The sequence below is a fragment of the Struthio camelus genome, chromosome 16, assembly GCF_040807025.1.
Source record: "Struthio camelus isolate bStrCam1 chromosome 16, bStrCam1.hap1, whole genome shotgun sequence".
Classification (NCBI taxonomy): Eukaryota; Metazoa; Chordata; class Aves; order Struthioniformes; family Struthionidae; genus Struthio; species Struthio camelus.
The window spans coordinates 14,511,055-14,523,546 of NC_090957.1; the positions used below are offsets into that span (position 1 = coordinate 14,511,055).

At 63.2% G+C, this 12,492-nt stretch overlaps 1 protein-coding gene across 4 annotated transcripts in view; it reads left to right on the forward strand.

Moving 5' to 3' along the window:
- SSC4D (scavenger receptor cysteine rich family member with 4 domains) overlaps positions 1 to 1,703 on the forward strand; it is a 36,279-nt gene extending 34,576 nt beyond the window's left edge. For all 4 annotated transcript variants that reach the window (XM_068909516.1, XM_068909517.1, XM_068909518.1 and 1 more), the window contains exon 12: positions 1,275 to 1,703. The gene's annotated coding sequence lies outside the window, so the exon portion shown is untranslated. The remainder of the gene's footprint in view (positions 1 to 1,274) is intronic.
- The last annotated feature ends 10,789 nt before the right edge of the window (positions 1,704 to 12,492 follow it).

Consider the following 12,492-nt stretch of genomic DNA (forward strand, 5'->3'; position numbering starts at 1 on the left):
GTAGAGGTTCCCGTTAATGTCTTTAAAATAGGCAGCTGGGGGAGGGAGAGGCTTTACTGAGGGAAAACCTAATGGGCTCAACGCTTTATGAGACGCCAGAGAATCTGCACTGGCAGGCAGTGGTGGGAAGCAGGCGTCACCAGCTCCGGTGGGAGCCACCCACCGTAGCAGAACCAGGCCCAGGCTCTTGGGCCACTGGGAGGCCTGGGGCATCTCGGCTCTCTGCCTCGGTTTCCCCGCTAGTGACACTGTGGACGTTTGGAGCTTGGCAGATGGGAAGGGCTGGGTGAAGGCCAGGTCTTCTCCAGAACTGCCCGTAAAATATTGGCTGGAACTTGCCCGCTAAACCGCCTTTGGAAAACCGAAACAGTTTTTGGTGTGAAATGTGGTCGGTTTCACCCATTTCATTTAAAAGAAGAGGAGAGAAAGATGGATTTTCTGCTGTGAAATTGACTGGAGATTATACTTGGGAAATGTAAAACGGGGCTGAAATAAAAACCAGACTATTCCAGCTGCTCTGAAGTGAGTTGCTGGCGTTTTTCAGTTTGCTTTGCAAAACCCCCAGGAATCAAAATAGGAGGTTTTTCCTCCCACTTTGCCTGGAGGAGTAATAACAAGTAGTCCCAAACTTCCTCGCAGCAGAAACGCCGGGTTTGGATGTCACGTTGCAGTCCCGTCCCCATCGTTGCCCGATTTCTGTTCCCCGGGGGCTTCTGCCTGAAGCCGTAGGGGGAGATGGGGGGGGAGGATTTGAGGTGCTTTCCCCATGGCCGCGGGCTCCGGCGGACGTGGGATCAGGCCTCGCGCCTGTGCCCGCGCTGCCAGACGTCCCAGGACGCGGCCGAGCCGGGAGGGGGCCCCTTCCCGCCCCGGCTCCGTGCGGGGGGCTGCCCCCCTTCCACTGCCCCGGGGGCCGTCCGGTGCCTGCTCCCTTTCGCCCCAGCTGCGGTACTGGGCTGCTCCTCTCCCGGAGCTCGTTAGCGATCAGTGACGAGCGGTGCGTGAGGCAGGCGGGGGCTAATTAGCAAAGAAAAACCAGAGGAAAGAGGGAACCAGTGCGCGGCAGAAGGGAGGCAGAGGGGCGTCCCGGGGCACCGCGGCAGCCTCGGCGCAGGTCTTGGGGGGCCGGGCAGCGGCTGGCCCTGCTGGGGGGGCTTTGTTAACCCGCGGGGGGGTCTTCCTTGACGTGCCGCGCGGCGGGGTTGGTGCCTGCGTGCTCCTTGCGCCTCCCCAGGCTGGTGGCTTTGGCAGTAAAGCCCCGTTTCCGTTCTCAGATGGCGTGGAAGGACCTGGCCTGCCCCCTTTGCAGCACGAGCCTCGACGTCTGCGATGAAGCAGAGTTTGCGACTTCTGGGAAAGCGCTGAAACGGTCTTTTTATTTGTTGTTTAATGGGTGTGAGGGAGGGGAAGGACACGGAGCGGGTCCCGGCTGCTCGCTCGTCCACGCTTGCGCCGGCGTTTGTACAATTCTTTTGTTAATAATAGCTTGTGCATATTCTAGGTTTTCCACTTTTCTTACACGTTTTGGGGGTTGTTTTGTGAATAAATAAAAGCCCGTTTAAAGTGTGCTGAGAACTGGCGCGCTTGTTTCTCTATAAACGCCTCGAAGGCGCCGCAAAGGCAAACAGATGAGGAACGGGTGGAGCCCCAAGCCGAGAGAGGGGGGCTCAGTTATGGCTGGGTGCTGTCGGCGCAAAGCCCTCGCGCGTCCCCGTCTCCCGGCCGGGAGCAGAGCTCGGACCCCGGTTCCAGGCCTGGTCTCCTCCGAGCTCGGGGGAGCGGGTTTGGCTCTGGCTCCTGTTTCGTTCCCGGCTCGCTCTGGCAGCCCTGGAGGCTGCAGGGGAGCTGCTGAAGCGGGTGTATCGCTGTTGTGCAGCCGTAGCGGCTCTGCAGTGCTGACGGCCGTAAATTTGGTGCTGCTTGCTAACGGCGGAGGAGCAGATGGGAAGAACAGGCATCCTGGGAGCTTCTGGGGCTGCAGACCCTGCTGGCGCGTGCCGCGTGCCCGCAGCCTGCTGCAGGGACAGGCTGCTGCTGCAGGGCAGCTGCAAAGGGCTGCGCAAGGGGAAGAGGGCTGTCAGAGCTGCCCGCAGCCTGATTCGGGAAGGCTTTTCCGCCGGCAGATCCCCAGCCTGCTCGGAAGGGCTCCGGCTGTGTCCTGTGGTGGTGGTTTGAGCAGTGACGTGCTGCGATGTGACACATGTCAGCCGCTGGACCTCTGCTAGCATCAGGGAAATGTCCAAACGGGGGACGGTGTCGCTCCGAGGATGCTCCAGATCCCCCTTGGGAGGATCAGCAGGCTGACGGCTGCTGGCTGCCCACCGCTCGCCGCAGCAGGCGTCCAGGCACCTTGCTCTCAGCCCAGACTTCCACCCGTGGGGAAACTGAGGCACAGAAGCATTTTTGCAGGCAGTCCCCCGCAACACAATTAGATGTAGGCCTTGCTCTAACCTCGTTTTCCTTGATGCCACACTGCAGGGGGGGTGCGTGGGTGAATAAACAGATGGGATTTTCCCCCCTTTTCCCAGGCTCCTGCCTGCTTGGCTGACCAGCCTGCTCCCTGCTCTCTCCTCCCATCTCTCTCCCCCGCTGTCACCGTCGCCTCCTGCTTCCAGGACAGCTGGGTGACGCCTGGGTCCTGCTGGGAGCAGGAGGGAGACAGCGCTGAGCTCTCCAGAAGCACCTGGGGCCCTCCGCAGGCGGCACCAGCTGGGCAGCGGTCGGGAGGGCGCTGTGAGCGCCCCCCTGCCGGGGGCTGGCGAGGCCAGGACCTGCCCTGGGGACCGGGGCCGCTGGGAGCGGAGGCGTGGGAAAGCGCGGCTGCGTTCGCCCCCTCGGTGGGGGGGGGGGGGTTCGGGGCGGGTTTGTGGCCACGCGTGCCCCGGCGGCGGGCTGCAATCCGGCGAGCAAAGGGTCTGCGGCCGGCCGAGACGCGGCGGCGGCGGCGGCCTCCTCCCACGTCTCCCAGCCTTTTCTCCTGCAGGCAGCGCTGGCTTTCGCGGCCGGCGGGGATGCTGCGCGTTTCCTCAACCCCCCCCCCCCCTTGCCGTGGCTAAGGCGGGTGCTGGAGCCGTAGGAGCCGGCAGTCGCGTCCCCCGGCTGATGCCAGGCAGGGGACCGGCCCCCGGTAAAACCGTGCGGGGGGGTGCGGGCGGCAGAGATGCCCACAGCACCCGCCGGCTCCTTCCTTCTTGCCGACATCAGCTGTTCCTGCCTCCCGGCCTCCCTTCTCCCTCCCTGCCGCCCGGAGCGGCTGCGATTCGGCGCCGATCGATGCCATCGACTAGTTGCCTTCTCCGGGGCCGGAGAGGAGATGGAGCCGGGGGGAGGCAGAGGGCAGGGGGAGGCCGGGGAGAGAGAGAGAATGAATATTTCACAAGGCCCGGGCAAGAGCCGGGGTTATTTTAGGGCTTGGATTTATGGCCTATTAGGAATAAGGAATGAGTCTGTGCTGGGGAGAGGAGACCCATTAATCCAGGCTGGAGGAGCACGAACGAGCAAGGGGAAACGGAGGAGTTTCTAATTATTTCACCGCGTTCCAGAACAATATCTCGGTCCTTCCTTCGGCAGGACGTCAGCGAGCGGCTCGGGAGCTCGTCTGCCCGCGAAGTGGGGCACGGGGAGGCGAGGGACCCGCCGGAGCCCTCCGGCTCCGGCCGGCGGAAGAGGGCCGGTTGGCAGGAGCAGGGGGCGACCCGCGGGGCGAGACCCGGGTCCCGCTCCTCCCCGCGGGCCCGGCCCTCGCCGACGGCCCGGCAGGGGCTCGCGCAGCCGGGAGTCGCTCGCCGTTAAAACCCGGGGCGAGCCGGTGGCCGGGGCGGCCTTGCGGGCCGTGCCAGCCCCGCCGGCCGGCGTGTCCCTTTAAGGCAATCCTGCGCGCGCCTGTAACCGGAGGAGCTGGGCACCGGCGCCGGCCGTGAGTCACTGCCGCCGGCAGCTCCGGCCCGGAGAGCATCCCCGCTGCCCGGCTGCCGGCGCCCCAGCACCGCCTGGGTGACCTTGGGCTGCGCCCGCCGGCCCGGCTCGTCGCGTAGGCCTGGCCTTCTGCTCCGCCGGCGAGCTGGCCCGCGTGCCTCGGTTTCCCCAAGCCCCCATTTTTGGGAGGGGGGGGCAGGCGGTGCCGCACAGAACTGGCGTCCAAGTCGCGGGCGAGCTGTCGGGGAGCAGGGGGGCGAGCGGAGTCACCCCGCTCTGCCCGGCCCCCACTGCTGCGGGGGTGCCGTGGCCTCAGGGGACGCCCCCCCCCCCCCGCCCCGGCCCCAGGTTGCCCCAAGCAGGCCGGGTCGGGGGGCAGGGGGCAGGTGTCACCCCCCCCCTCCACCGCCCGCCCCGGCTCCCCGGCCGCCCGCGCCGCGTCCTCCTTCCCCGCTGCTGCCCGGCCGGCTGCCGCGTCTCGCGGTGACGTCAGCCCGCCGGAGCCAGCAGCTATTTTGGGAACTGCAAAGTCACTGGTGCAATTAGTGCGCTGGCAAAGGGAGAGCGGCGCTGGGGGGGGGGGACAGGGGGGGCCACGGGGCCGGCTGCTCCCCGGGGCGAGCGGGAGGCTGCGCGGCCCTGGCGCCCGCTCGCGCCCACCCTTGCGCCTGCGGGCCCAAGGACTCCCTGCGAGGGGGGAGACGGCCACGTTTGCAAATCTGCCCATCTGTCACCTCCTTCCTCCCTCCTCTCTCTCCCCCTTTTTTCCCTTTGCTCCCCCGGCAGGAGCCTTCCCACGCGGGCTGCCGAGCGCCGGCGAAACCCGGGTCGCGGCCGGCGCTGTAGCCGCCCTTCCTTGGGAGGGAGGCGCGAAGGCAACGCCCGGCGCTGCTGCGCCGCATCGGGTCGCGCCGCAGCCTGGCCGCCCTTGTCCTTGTCCCCCGGTGGCCCTGTCCCCTTCTGCGCCCTTCCTTAGGGACCCCAGCACGGCTGCCTGGGGCGGGGGACCGGCGCCATCGGGGTCATGGCCAAGCGCCTCCCTCCACCTCGGGCCTGGCCCCGGGGAGGGGGCCGGCGGCTCGGGCCCTGCCAGCGGCTCGGCGGCGGGGCGGGAGGACGGAGGGTGCTGGCGACGGTGGCGGGACGGCGCCGGCGTTCACTGCGGCCTCCCCGGGGCAGCGCCGCGAGGCAGCCGGCAACCACCCCCCCCCCCAAAAAAAAAAACGGGGGCTCGAACATCGCCCGAGCGCTTGAAAAATCCCGAGATTTTCCCCACGTGACCCTGGAGCCTCTTTCAAGTCCCCTCCCCCCCCCCCCCACTGCCTTGAGGGGAGGGGGGGGGATGGGAGATTAAAAAAAGAAACCCATTTTTGCCCAAAGGCTGGAAAGCGGCTGCTAAAGCGGTAGGAGCTGGGTTGCGGCCGGCAGCCCGGCCTGGCCGAGCGGGGGCCGCCGGGGCGCGGGGCGGGCGGCGGGCCGCGGCCTGGCGGCGGCGGCCCCGGCTGTGCTGACTCACGCTGCGGAGCCGCGCGTGCGGCCAGCCTGCCGCAAGCGGCTCCGCCGCCGCCGGGCGCGGGTGCGACAGCCCAGCCGGCGATGCTCCGGCTGGGGGACGGCGGGGGGGGCTAGGTTGTCCCCATCCTCGCTGCAAAGGGACCCCCGCGGCCAGGGCGGACAGCGGAGCCTCCCCCCCCCTCCACTTCCGGCCCCGCTGGCTCCTGCTGCCGGGCACCGGGGGGGCCAGAGGGCCGGGGCAGGTCCCTTGGCGGAGGGAAACTGAGGCACCGTGCCGTCTGCCCCGCGGGGGTGCTCCGAGACGATGCCCCAGCATCGAGGGGCATCCCGCGCCGCCCCCCCCCCACACTGACCCCGCTGCCCGGGGCGGCCCCTTGCCCTCCCTCCCCGGCCCCGCGGGGCTCGGCACCCGCTTTTGGAGGGCCGGGGTGGCGGGGAGGGGGCCGGGGGTTTTTTTTAGGCGCTCCATAAGGGCTGTCTGGGCGGTATTTATATCGGCTCCTTAAATAAGAGCTGACACGCCAGCCCGGACTCGCCTGCTTAATTATTAACGCCGGGCGGGGAGGCGGCGGGCCGGGCCTCCCTCGCCGCCCGGCGCGGCCGGGTCCCCGGGGCCGCCGTCGCCCCGCCGCCCACCTGCGCCCCAGCGTCTTCCCCGAGGCGCCGAGAAAGGGTCCCGGGGGGGATTTTTCCCGGAGGAGAGGTGCTGTCGGAGCTGGCCGTGCCCCGTCCTGCTCGTGCTGGCAGCGGGGAGGAGGAGAGGGGTGAGGCACCGCGGGCTGCTGGCCCCAGCTCCCCCGCCGTCGCCCCCCGCCACCGGTCAGCCGGCAGGGCCCCGGCCCCGGCCCCGGCCCCGGCCCAGCGGGGAGGGGGGAGCCAGGGCCCCGGTTAGAGCTGGCTTTGGCCCCCGGAGGCGAGTGCCGGGGAGCCCCGCTTTGCTCCCCAGCCAACACCCCCTGCCGGGCTTTGCCAGGTTTCGCTTGGGAAACCGCCCCGGACTCTCTCTCGGCGCCAGGCCGGGGTCCCTCCTGGGGGCTGCTGAGACCCCCCCCACCCCCCCAACTTCGGTGCACGCCGGGGCCTTTCCATGCACCCGTCAGCCCCTGCAGCGGCCGGCACCCTCCGGCGTGCACGAGCCCGCTGCCGAGACTGTCCCCCGCAGCCGCCCGGGCTCGCAGAGGCGCTTTCGCCCGTCGGGCCAAGGCTGCAGATGGGGGAAACGCCCCGTGGCCTGTGCTGGGCTGCGTCGGAGGGGGCCGCGAGCCCACGGCCGTGTCGTGTCCCGGGAGGTCGGACGTGAAAAGGAAGCGTTCCCCAGGGAGGTGCTGCAACGCCGCAGCGCGGAGGGTGCTGTACGTCCTCGGGCAGGCGGGTAGCGGCGGGGGGCTCGGCGCAGGGCTCCCCAGCCGAGCGGGGGCGAGGAGGTGGGAGCGCTGGGTGCCCGGGCGGGACGGACGGCGGACGCGGAGAATCCTGTGGGATAGGGGTAGGGGGGGGTTGGAGAGGGGACACGGCACGGGGGCGAAAAGGTGGGGGACAGGGGAAGGGGGCTTTCGTGGCGTCGCTTGGCAGCCGGAGTTCGTCGCTCGCCCTGTCCCTGCGGCGAGGCGGGGACGCCGGGGCCGTGCAGGCGCAGGACGGCCGGGCAGCGGGGAAACGGGGGAAGGCGATGAGCCCGTGGAGGAGCGCCGTCCGGCGTAACGCGGCGAGCCGAGCGGCCAGGGCTTCCCTGCGTCGGGGAGAAGCAGGCAAGGAGCAGAGCCGGGAACCACCCCCGGAGCTGCTCCACGAGGAGGCTTCGCAAGCGCCGCCGACTGCGGGGGGATGCTGCTTTTTGTCTGCCCTTCCCTCCATGCCTGGTTACTGCTCCAGCCCCCACTGCCAGCCGGCGGGGTCCTGTGCCAGCCGGCGAGCCCAGACGCGGCAGAGGACCCCGCCGGCACCCGCTCCGCACGCTGCGGGGACGCTGGAGCAGTCCATCGCCCCTTGGGGCAGCCGGGCTCGCGGGAATGGAGAAGGTCCCTTTCGAAAGCACCGAGGTGCCTCCAAACCCCTCTCCGCAGGTCTGAGAAATGAGCTCACCGAGAGACAACTGCTCACGCTGGGACGGGAGCTGCGCCTTCCCGCAAGGAGACGGACGGCGAGCCCCACCGCAGCACCCCCCCCCCAGCCCTCTTCGGTGAGGCCCTGCAAGGAAACCCGCGTACGGGAGCAGGCGTGCTGGGACAGCGGGTAAGAAACCCTCGCTACGGTGCTGCGCTGCTGGGAGGCTTCCGGCTGAGCGGGGACGGCCCCGGGGGTGCGTGCCCGCGGCCCCGGCGGGGGCCCGGCCCTGCGTCGCGCTGCCCCAGCAAGCCGGGCTGCACCACTGCGAGCCGTACGGTGCGCGCGAAGCATTTCCAAAGCGGGAGCCAGTTCCCTTAGCCAGCAGGAAGAGAACAGCTCTTCAGTTTGCTTCTTCGCCGCCTGTTTTCCGCTGGGTTTGGGAGAGGCGATCCCTCGGCAGCCCGAACACGACGGCGCAGCTCGCAGCGCGGGGCCGGGCGCGCGGCGGCGGTGACGTGCAGCCCCGTCGCGCCGAGCGAGCCAGCGCGGAGGAAAGGGGGGGCGCGAACGTCACGCTCGCCTTCCCGCAGCAAGCGAGGAGCGAGGATTTCTGGACAAATTTTCAGAGTAGGAAGCAGGCAAAGGAAACGAGCCTCCGAGTCAAAGAGAATTTACCATCTTCCAACATTTACAACAGCTGACAGGGAAGGCAAGAAAACGCGAAGGGAAGGCCTCGTCTTCTCGGCCACAGGAATTAACAGAGTGGCACATCTGAGCACTCCAGGGTTATTTTAATACTGTGGGTGGAATAAGGGTTATTAGGTTTTTCAGGGACATCTGCCAAACAGACCCACATCCTTCGGGTCTTTGTGACTCCCCAAACGAGCAGCCCTCCGGGCTCTTGCCGAGGTGTGGACATGCAACAGGCAGACCTGGCAGAAGGACGTTTATTGATGAGCGTCCAGATTTCGCGGCAGTGAAAACCTGCGCCCCGCAGGTGCGTGCCCTGCTCACCAGGAGCCGTTCACCACGCAACCTCCACCAAACCGCTTTCCCAGTTTGTAAAATAGAATAATAAAGTGGTGTGATGAGGACTGATTAACGTATCAGAGCCCAAAAAGGGGGCTGGATACAGTGCAAATAAAAATTACAGCAAGAGCGCTATTCTGAAGAATTTACAGCATTATGAATATTACATTCTGACCTGTGATGGGGAAGGAAATTGTCTGCGTTGTGCTATTTATTTATTGCTGTGGTGCTTCGACAGGTATAAATCAGTATTTGTTCAGTCTGGGGCAAATACACAGACACCATAAATAGGCCGAGCTGCAATAATTTGGACTAGCTGAGAATCTGCCATATTTACGTAAATTACCAGATAAGTGTCATAAGGTTTGTATGGAGAGGCATTATTTTTTATTAGGCCAGTTGATATATTTGGAAAAAATACACAAGCTTCCAGGCATACAAGCTCTTCTTCAGGTCTAGACTTGTGTTAAATATTATCTGTGAGAATCCAGTAGTTGTACCCAAGAATTATTTTTCGCACGTTAGAGGAACGACATATTCACCCCAAAGACGGAAGCATCATTCAAAAGAGCCTTAAAGCCTCGGCCTCCAGGAACAGCGCCCAACCCCACCCGGCCCCCACGCACAGACAGTCCTGTTTGCTCGCAAGGTAGAGGACACGTGTCCTCATCAGGGGCTCTCTCGCTGCCAGCTTTCTCTTTTATCTGGAAATCCATCTGCTTGAGTTGCCATTTTTTCTTAGGTTAGAGCGTGGGTCTTTGGGCAAAGGTTTTCTCTTATAAGCTTTGTACAGCACTATGCGCAAAGGGGATCAGATGCCTTATGGCATTTCTAAGTAGCTCCAGACTTGATAAGAAAGAGTAGTCATAGCTGAAACACTAGCGTTAATTCCGGGACCCACAAAGTATTTTAATGTTCTCTTGCGTTCTGCACTTTTTGGCTCAAATTTTATCCCCCAAGCTGGCATCATCAGGAGCATAGTAAAAACAACACACAAACTGTTACTGAGCTCTCCAGAGATTGCGAACCTTGTCAGAAGAATGAATGCACCATTATCGTAAAAGAGGAATAAACTGCTGTTGTCTACAGGGCACTATCCTTAGGGTAGCTGTCATGGTAAACAAAAGCACGGGACAATGGGTGTTTTCACATCTGAGAATCACATGTGCAGCGGGGTGTGAGGCCAGATACCCGGGGTGGCCAGGAAGGAGCCGAGTCCGAGGCGCAGGAACACTTCAGTGCTTTTAGAGGCATATTTACGGCAATTGACTCAGGAGTCCTGATGTGCGCTTGGGCCCAACCAGGCTGTCGCAACAGGACAACTTGCACTTTCTCTTTAAAAGGTCATGATCAGTCCCAAATTGGCCAAGCTGAGACTGGGAAGAGCTGTGTGCCATCCACTGGGGAGGCCAGGTGTCAGACTACCCATATGGGCAAAAGGAAACGGCTTGCGAAAATACTGAGCTACGTGCTGAGGAGGTCAGCGAGAGAAAATACCTCTGTGAAGGTGTGTGAGAGGGGAAAAGGCATACCACAACATATCTCCGCAGCCCTGGCAAGATGGCTCACGTGGCAGGCCTTGTTACAAATGTCTAGAACTGGACCTTTCAAACGTGCTCATGCCTTACACAGCGTATGGGAAAAAGCCATAGGGTGAAGCTGAAGGTTTAATATTCACTTTGTTAGAAACCTATGTGAGCTCGCCCAAGTCTTACAACATGAATTGGGCAGTCGAGCAAGAACGTGCACGAAGGAAGGAGGGTGGAAAAGAAGGAACATGTTAGACAGTGTTTTATTTTACACAGGGAATAGATATGATCTGGACATATTTCTAGTTTTCAGGAACTATTTATGAGAAGGCCTGATAGCTTCTAGTCTCAAAGGCTATAAACAAATAAGTATTTTGTTTAAGGAAAACCAGTCCATTCATTACCGTTATTTGTTACCTGTAAAGCAATGTAAGAGTGCTAAAAGCACAATAAAGAGGGAGATCTTATTCAAAAATTGTGTTGCCTGCTCTCATAAAGTATTCTCATCATTTCCAAACTCAATTTGTCTCCACCCATTTGGTTGACACCTTCTCCACAGATTTTAAATAGCCACAATAGGCTGGGGCCGTGATACTGCCCCTGTGAAAGCCAGCACCATATATACACCCGGTGTCAGGAAGGGTTCCTACGAAGGTTCAAAAGCAATTCACAGAACAAGGGGCTCAGCAAGCCTGACAGCAAGAGTCAGCAGGCCGGACCACCGTTCCTGCTTCAACCTAAATTGCAGATACATCTCCCAAACCATCCACACGCCAGCAGGCGTACCAGAAAGGCCGAGGGATGGGCAGAGCATGCCCTGGGAGCACACCCACCATGTTCGAGGCAGGACGGCACTCACCAATGGAGAAGAGGTACATTAGCACGGTCTGGCCTCCATCTGATTAGGGATAAAGCACTTCCATTTTGAGCAGCACATCACCTTTCATTAGACTCGTTTCCTTTTCCACGATGCTGGAGCATCCTCTAAATATTGCTTTATGTATAGGCTTTTTAGGAAAAAAGCATCTCTATGGTTTCTAATGGAATTCCTAATGTGCAGTAGAAGCTCTTCTAGGTGGCAAGTGAACATGCATTTTTATTTCATTAGTTATTGATGAGTTAGCGTAACACACTTGTGAGCTGGCCGCTCATAAATTTTACAGCGTCATTCCTAAGTAAGGTTGCTCTCCTCTGCAGTCTGTTTGGAAAGACCCCTGCCCTGTGGCCAGATAAAAGCTGAGTGTTAGTTGTTTGTCCCTGACTGTATCACAACAGGGTGACTCAGCACTGTCATGACAACATGTACTAATGCACATGGCATCGCCTTCTGGGGCTAGCCTCCAAACTGGAATAGTTCTTCACGGTTTGATAACGTGGTGCTCTTCCAAGCAGATATTTGCAGATGCTAATGGAGACTCTCGGCTCCTTTTCAAAGATGGCACTGGACAGCATTGCACACTCCTCAGACTCAGAAATCATGAGTCAGGCAGCAAAAATACTGAAGTTGGCTTGAAGGTCATGACATTAAAGTCCAAGCCTCTTTGGCTTGCCTTAAGATTTTAGACTCCTGAGAGGTCTGGTTTTATGTTTTTGGCTCTAGAGCCAAATGGGCTAGAAACAAACAATCTCTGAACTCAGGCTGAGGCTCTGTCAAAATTCTTCATGGAAACAGAGAGTAACTTAGAGCCCCAAAGACAAGGTGTCTCACGGTAACACCCCGAGCATCAGGGAAGCCCCAAAGCTGCTAAGTGACCCACTGAAGGTTACGCGGGCAGCCAGGCCCGACCCTTGGCAAGGGCCCGCTCCCTGCGCGAGGGGCCCGGCGCCCTCTGCAGTCGCTGCAGGCGGAGGGACGCCGCGGCTGAGGCGAGGGGACGCACGCTCTGGGCGCAGCCGTGGGGCTACCCCCTTCCGCCGCCCCCGCCAGCGAGTGGGGCTGCTGGGGCCCGGGCAGCCCGGCTGCTGCCATCTCCTCGCCCGCGGGGCGGCGGCGCGGCGAGAAGGCGGCCAGCGCCTGCGGAGCCCGTGTGATGGCAGCCGCCACGCAAGGCCCGGGCCGGGCGGGGGCAGGCTCGGGGCCCCCGCCTCCCCCAGCGGGGCGCACCGCCCGGTGAATCAGCACCGGGGAGCCGGCGGCAGCCGTGCTTCCCCCGCCGCGGGGGCGGGGAGCCCACCGACGGGCACGGTGACCGCCCCTTCACCAGGGAAGGGGGAGCCATTTTGTCGGCGGGGCGGGGGGGGGGGGCGAGGAGGGCGATGCGGGGCAGGCGCGCGGCGCGCCGGGAAATGGAGTCTCTGGGCGGGGCGGGGGGCGCGGGGGCGGGGGGCTGGCGGACTACAACTCCCGGCGCGCCCCGCGCGCACGCGCGCGCGCGCGCGCGCGGCCGGCGGCGGCGGCGGGGGGCAGCTGGGCGGCGGCGGTTGGCGGGCGGCGGTTGGCGGGGGCGGGGCGCGGGTG